The following is an 8,219-nucleotide window of genomic DNA, read 5'->3' as shown; positions in this document are numbered from 1 at the left end:
AGTCTTGTTTCCAATGTGCAGATCTTTTCACTTCCTAGGTTAAATTTATTTGTAAATGTTTTATTATTTTAATGCTATTATAAATGAAATCATTCTTTCTTTTTCAAATATTTCATTGTTGGTGTACAGAAACCCAACTTGTCTCTGTATTATGATTTTATATCTTAAAACTGTTGAATTTGCTGATTAGTTTCAACACTTTTTTACCTAAGTCTTTAGGATTTTCCATATATTAAATCAAACCATATGAAAATAAAGACAATGCTACTTCTTCCTTTCTGATTTGGATGACCTTTATTTATTTTTCTTGTCAAATTGATCCAGCCAGGACTTCCAGTCCTGGGTTGGGTAAGAATGCTAAGAGTAGGCACCCTGTCTTGTTCCTGATCTTAGAGGGAAAGCCTTCAACATTTCACCATTAAGTATGATGTTAGCTGTGGGTTTTTTATATGTGACCTTTATTATATTGAGATATCTTCCCTTTATACTCACTTTGTTGAGGGTTTTCATTTTATTTTATTTTTTTAATGTTTATTTATTTTGAGAGAGAGAGAGAGTGGGGCTGGGGAGGCAGAAAGAAGGAGAAAGAAGGAATCCCAAGCAGGCTCCATGCTGTCAGTGCAGAGCCTGATGCTGGGCTCTATCTCATGACTGTGAGATCATGACCTGAATCAGAATCAAGAGCTAGGGGCTTAACAGACTGAACCACCCCAGGTACCTCTGTTGAGGGTTTTTATTATGAAAAGATGTTGTATTGTGTCTAATGTCTTTTCTGTATTCCAAGGATAAATTGCAGTTGATCATAGTGTATGGTAATTTTAATATGATGTTAAATTAAGTTTGCTACTATTTTTTTTTTTTAGAATTTTGACATATGTATTCATCAGGGATGTTGGTCTGTAGTTTTCTTTTCTTATGTTTTTATCTGGCTCTGGTATTAGAGTAATGCTGGCCTTGTAAAATGAGTTTGGGAGTGTTCTCTCCAATTCAATTTTTTAAGAAAAGTTTGAGAAATACTGGTATTAATTCTTTAAATGTTTAGTTGAATTCACCAGTAAAATCATTTAATCCTGGCTTTTCTATGTTGGGAGGTTTTTAATTACTGATTCAATCTCCTTACTTATCAATGATCTGTTAATATTTCCTATTTCTTCATGATTCATTTTGGTCAGTTATGCATTTCTAAGACTTAATCTATTTCTTCTATTTATCTAATTTGTCGCATGTAAGGTATAATGATTAAAACAGCAGAAAGAACTTCCACTACTAGGTTTATTCTTTTTTTTTAAATTTTTTTCAACATTTATTTATTTTTGGGACAGAGAGAGACAGAGCATGAACGGGGGAGGGGCAGAGAGAGAGGGAGACACAGAATCGGAAACAGGCTCCAGGCTCTGAGCCATCAGCCAGAGCCTGACGCGGGGCTTGAACTCACGGACCGCGAGATCGTGACCTGGCTGAAGTCGGACGCTTAACCGACTGCGCCACCCAGGCGCCCCTACTAGGTTTATTCTTGACATCTTTGTCATGGATTAATTGACCACGTAAATATGGGTTTATTTCTGAGCTTTTTGTTATACTGTTCCATTGATCTATATGTCTATTTTTGTACAAGTACCATGCTGTTTTAATTACTACAGCTTTGTAGTATATCTTGAAATCTGGAATTGTGATAACTCTGGCTTTGTTCTTCTTTCTCAGAATTGCTTTGGCTATTCGAGGTCTTTTCTAATTTCATACAAATTTTGGTATTATTTGTTCTAGTTTTGAGAAAAATACTGTTTGCATTTTGATAGAACGTGCATTGAATTTGTAGATTGCCATGAGTAATATGGACATTTGACAATATTAATTTTTCCACTTAATGAACAGAGAATGTCTTTTCATTTGTACCATTTTCAATTTCATTCATAAGTGTTTTATGCTTTTCAGAGTATAGGTCTTTCACTTACTTGGTTATATTTATTTCTAAGTATTTTATTCTTTTGGGTGCAATTGTAAGATTTTTTAAGAAATTCTCATTCTGGCCCTTCTGCACAGTCATGCTGAGCTAGTAATCATGCCTGGAATCAGGTTGCAACCTTAGCTGTACCTGCCATCTGCCACAGCCTCTGGACCATGGACGCCTACAACGTGAGTGACTTTTGGGCCTTCATGCAACTGTGTAAGTAGGATCCAAGCATCCTGCACACCAAGGAAGTGTGCTTCCTGGGGTAATGGGTGGAGAGCATGGGAGGTAAAATACCACCTGTTACTCATAAAAGTAAATCAGAAGACAGAGGAAAACATAAAGAGAAACAAACCATAAAATTAAGAAAGTGATATAGAAATTGACAATGAAGTCATGATTGAACCAGATACTAATGCCCCTGAGGAAATGGAAGATGAAAATGTAGAGATAAATGAGGAAATGATGGATCAGGCAAATGATAAAAAAAAAAAAGTTACAGCTATCAATGCCCTAAATGATGGTGAACTATATAAAGCCATTGACTTGTTCATAGATGCCATCAAGCTGAATTCTCACTTGGCCATTCTGCATCCCAAATGAGACAGTGTCTTCCTCAAATTACAGAAGCCAAATGCTGCCATCCAAGGCTGTGACAGAACTATTGAAATAAATCCTGATTCAATTCAGCCTCATAAGTCTGTGGCAGAAAGCACACAGACTTCTGGGCCATTAAGAAGAAGAAGCACCTATTTTGCCCTTGCTTGTAAACTGGATTATGATGAGGATGCTGGTGTGATGCTGAAAAAATTCAACCAAGGACCCAGAAAATTGCTGAACATCAGAGGAAGTATGAGCGAAAATGTGAAGAGAGGGAGATCAAAAATAGAAAGCATTAAGAAGGCTTGGGAAGGGGCGCCTGGGTGGCGCAGTCGGTTAAGCGTCCGACTTCAGCCAGGTCACGATCTCGCCGTCCGTGAGTTCGAGCCCCGCGTCGGGCTCTGGGCTGATGGCTCAGAGCCTGGAGCCTGTTTCCAATTCTGTGTCTCCCTCTCTCTCTGCCCCTCCCCTGTTCATGCTCTGTCTCTCTCTGTCCCAAAAATAAAAGTAAACGTTGAAAAAAAAATTTTTTTTTTTTTTAAAAAAGAAGGCTTGAGAAGAAAATGAGAGAGCCCAGAGGGAGGGAGAAACCAGAGGATAATCAAGAGCTCCATAGGGTTCTTTCTCAAGTGGCTTTCCTGGGGGAATGCCTGATAATTTTTCTGGAGGAATGCCTGGAATGACAAGAATGCCTGGGCTCAATGAAATTCTTAGTGATCCAGAGGTTCTTGCAGTCATACAAGATCCAGAAGTTATGGTGTCCTTCTAGGATGTGGCCTAGAACCCAGCAAATATGTAAAAATATCAGAGCAACCCAAAGGTTGTGAATTTCATCAGTAAATCGTCAGCCAAATTTGGAAGTCAAGAATAATGGCCTGAAAAATAAAGCCCTTGCTAAAGGGAAAGCAACTTAGATCACCTAATGGATATTGCAATAATACAAACTAGTGTACCTCTGAGCTTCTCATAGAGAAATATGAGGTGCTATGAAGATAATCTCTGCCCCACGTGCAACTGAAACATTTTACAGTGGTTTGCCATTAGGTTATTCATTCATATAATGTTTTCTTACTAGGAATTACAAACTTTAAAGACTTCAAACCTTAAGCATATTTAAAAACATATTAAAAGGTATGTTAATCCCTAAAATAATTTTTCATTCTGTCTTTTTCCCATTGGTTATTTTTTTCTGCCTTGTTGAAGATTAATTGACCATATAGTTATGGGTTCATTTCTGGGTTTCCTATCCTACTCTCTTGATCTGTGTGTCTATTTTTGTGCCAATACCATATTGTAAGAAATGGTGTAGGGAAAAATAAACAGCAACATACAAAAGAATAGAAACGGACCATTTTCTTACACCATACACAAAATAAATTCAAAATGGATGAAAAACTTAAATCTGAGGCATGAAACCCCTAAAATCCTAGAGAAGAATGTAGGAGTAACCCCTTTGACATTGGCCAGAGCAGCTTCTTTTTTTTAATGTTTATTTATTTTTATGACAGGGAGAGACAGAGCATTAGCAGAGGAGGGGCAGAGAGAGAGGGAGACAGAATCTGAAACAGGGTCCAGGCTCTGAGCTGTTAGCACAGAGACCAATGCGGGGTTCAAACTCATGAACTGTGAGATCATAACCTGAGCGGAAGCCAGACCCTTAATCAACTGAGCCACCCAGACGCTCCCAGAGCAACTTCTTACTAATTATGTCTCCTAAGGCAAGAAAACAAAAGCAAAAGTGAACTTTTGGGACTTCATCAAAATAAAAGTCTTCTGCACAGTGAAGGAAACAATTAACAAAACTAAAAGGCAACTTTTCTTTGAAAAAAATAAACAAAATTGATAGACTTTTAGTCAGACTCATCAAAAAAATGAGAGAAGTAGGGGGACTCAAATAAATAAATAAATAAAATCAGATATGAAAGGGGAGAGAAAACAACCAACACCAAAAAATACAAGGAATTATAAAAGAATATTGTGAAAAACTATATGCCAATAAATTGAACAACTTAGAAGAAATGGATAAATTCCTAGAAACATATAACCTCCACAACTGAATCAGGAAGAAATAGAAAATTTTAACAGAACAATTCTTAGCAATGAAGTTGAGTCACTTATCAAAAAATTCCCAGCACACAAAAGTCCAGGACCAGATGGCTTCATAGGTGAATTCTACCAAACATGTATGGAAGTGTTGAATCAATGTATTGTGTACCTGTAACTAATATTACACTGTATGTTAAATAACTGTAATTTAAATAAAAACTTTAAAAAAATGAGGAGTTAATACCTATTCTCAAACTAGTCCAAAAAAAAACCAGAAAATAAAAAAGTAATCTATATTCATTCTATGAGGCCACATTATCCTGATACCAAAACCAGATAAAGACACTACAAAAAGAAAGAAAGAAAGAAAGAAAGAAAGAAAGAAAGAAAACTAAAGACCAATATGTCTGATGAACATAGATGCAAAAATCCTCAACAAAATAGTAGCAAACAAAATCCAACAATACATTTTTAAAAATCATTCACCACAATTAAATGGGATTTATTTCAGGGATGCAAGATGTTTAAAGGGTGCAAGTGTGTTTCAAGATTTACAAATCAATTAAGAAGATAGATCCCATTAAAAAGAGAAAAGATAAAAACCATATGATCATTTCAATAAATGCAGAAAAAACATTTGACAAAGCACATCTGTTCATGATAAAAATTCTCAACAAAATGTGTTTAGAGAGAAGATGGTGGCATAGGAGGACACTGGGCTCACCGCGTCCTGCTGATCACTTGGATTCCACCCACATCAGCCTAAATAACCCAGAAAACTGCCATAAGATTAGCAGAACAGACTCTCCAGAGCCAAGCATAGACAAGAGGCCCACAGAAGAGGGTAGGGAGGGTAGAGAGGCAGTACGCACTACATGGGCTGGCATAAGGGAGCCAGGGTGGTGGAGGGGCAGCCCACCCAGCAAGGCAGAGCCCCCAAGTCCGACTTGCAAAAACAAAGGGACAAGACTGCGTGAGTTCTGACAGCCAGCAGGATTTAACATCTAGAATGTTATAAGTCAACAGCTCTGCTTATAGAGAGGGAGGGTGAGAGGACACCGGGAGGGAGAGGTGTTGAGTCCTGGAAGACAGAGTTCAGCTCAGAAACAGGGAACAAAGGCGCTGGCCAGCACCCTCTCCTTCTCCCATCACCCAGACAAAATCCCAAAGGGAACCAGTTCCCATCACTGAACTTGCTTGCACCGCACAAACACCCAAAGCTGTGCTTCCGTGGATCCATCCCTCTGAAGGGTCTGCTTCCCTCCTGGTGCTGCAGGGCCACTCCCATAGGGGACCACAGACAGAAAGGCAAGCTAACACTGCCTCTCCCGCCCCTGTGCACCTTGCAGATCCACCCCTGCTAATACATCAGATCCCATCAAAGCAGCACCACAAGCCTAGCAGTATGCAAGTAGCCAAGACAGGGGCCACAGCACTCCACAGTGAGTCCCGCCCCTGGAAGAGGGGAACATAAGGTACACACCAGTCTGACTGTGGCTCCAGCGGTGGGCTGGGGGCAGACATTGGGTCTGACTGCAGTCCACCCACCAACACAAGTTACTCCAGACAGGACAGAGGAAGTGCCCTGCAGTTGGGAGCCACCACAGGGACTACCCAAGATGACAAAACAGAAGAATTCTCCTCAAAAGAAACTCCAAGAAGTAGCGACAGCTAACAAATTGATCAAAAACTATTTAAGCAACATAACGAACCATGAATTTAGAATAATAGTCATAAAATTAATCCCTGGGCTTGAAAAACGTATAGAGGAAGGTAAGAACCTATTGCTACAGATACAAAGACTAAGAAACAGCCATAAGGAGCTAAAAAATGCTATAAATGAGGTGCAAAATAAAATGGAGGCCACCACAGCACGGATTGAGGAGGCAGAGGAGAGAATAGGTGAATTAGATGATAAAATTATGGAAAAAGAGGAAGCTGAGAAAAAGAGATTAAAAATCCAGGAGTATGAGGAGAGAAGTAGAGAACTAAGTGATGCAACCAAGCGCAACAATATCTGTATAATAGGAATTCCAGAAGAGGAAGAGAGAGAGAAAGGGGCTGAAGGTGTACTTGAACAAATCATAGCCGAAAACTTCCCTGATCTGGGTAGGGAAAAAGGCACTGAAATCCAAGAGGCACAGAGAACTCCCTTCAGACGTAACTTGAATCAACCTTCTACATGACATATCATAGTGAAACTGGCAAAAGACAAGGATAAAGAGAAAATTCTGAAAGCAGCTAGGGATAAACATGCTCTAACATATAAAGGGAGACCAATAAGACTACTGACGGATCTATCTACTGAAACTTGGCAGGCCAGAAAGGAATGGCAGGAAATCTTCAATGTGATGAACAGAAAAAATATGCAGCTGAGAATCCTTTATCCAGCAAGTCTGTCATTCAGAATAGAAGGAGAGATAAAGGTGTACCCAAACAAACAAAAACTGAAGGAATTCATCACCACTAAACCAGCCCTAAAAGAGATCCTAAGGGGGATCCTGTGAGACAAAGTACCAGAGACATCACTACAAGCATGAAACCTATAGACATCACAATGACTCTAAACCCATATCTTTCTATAATAACACTGAATGTAAATGGACTAAATGCTCCAACCAAAAGACATAGGGTATCAGAATGGATACAAAAACAAGACCCATCTATCTGCTGTCTACAAGAGACTCATTTTAGACCTAAGGATTCCTTCAGATTGAAAGTGAGGAGATAGAGAACTATCTATCATGCTATTGGAAGCCAAAAGAAAGCTGGAGTAGCCATACTTATATCAGACAAACTAGACTTTTAATTAAAGTCTGTAACAAGAGATGAAGAAGGGCATTATATAATAATTATAGGGTCTATCCATCAGGAAGAGCTAACAATTATAAATGTCTATGCACCAAATACGGGAGCCTCCAAATACATAAAACAAGTAATCATAAACATAAGCAACCTTATTGATAAGAATGTGGTAATTGCAGGGGACTTTAATACCCCACTTACAACAATGGATAGATCATCTAGACACAGGATCAATAAAGAAACAAGGGCCCTGAATGGTACATTGGATCAGATGGACTTGACAGATATATTTAAAAATCTTCATCCCAAAGCAACAGAATATACTTTCTTCTCAAGTGCACATGGAACATTCTCCAAGATAGATCACATATTGGGTGACAAAGCAGCCCTTAATAAGTATAAAAGAATTGAGATCATACCATGCATACTTTCAGACCATAATGCTATGAAGCTTGAAATCAACCACAGGAAAAAGTCTGGAAAACTTCCAAAAGCATGGAGGTTAAAGAACACCCTACTAAAGAATGAATGGGTCAACCAGGAAATTAGAGAGGAAATTTAAAAAATATGGAAACAAACGAAAATGAAAAGACAACAATCCAAACGCTTTGGGATGCAGCAAAGGCAGTCCTGAGAGGAAAATACATTTCAATCCAGGCCTATCTCCAGAAACAAGAAAAATCCTAAATACAAAATCTAACAGCACACCTAAAGGAAATAGAAGCAGAGAAGCAAAGACACCCCAAACCCAGCAGAAGAAGAGAAATAATGAAGATCAGAGCAGAAATAAACAATTAGAGAATCTAAAGAAACTGTAGAG

At 38.6% G+C, this 8,219-nt stretch overlaps 1 pseudogene; it reads left to right on the top strand.

Annotated features, from left to right (window-relative positions):
- Positions 1 to 2,003: 2,003 nt before the first annotated feature.
- On the top strand, positions 2,004 to 3,543 carry LOC101089170 (annotated as a pseudogene).
- The last annotated feature ends 4,676 nt before the right edge of the window (positions 3,544 to 8,219 follow it).

The sequence above is a fragment of the Felis catus genome, chromosome X, assembly GCF_018350175.1.
Source record: "Felis catus isolate Fca126 chromosome X, F.catus_Fca126_mat1.0, whole genome shotgun sequence".
NCBI classification, from domain to species: Eukaryota; Metazoa; Chordata; class Mammalia; order Carnivora; family Felidae; genus Felis; species Felis catus.
This window is presented reverse-complemented; position numbering and strand designations above follow the sequence as displayed.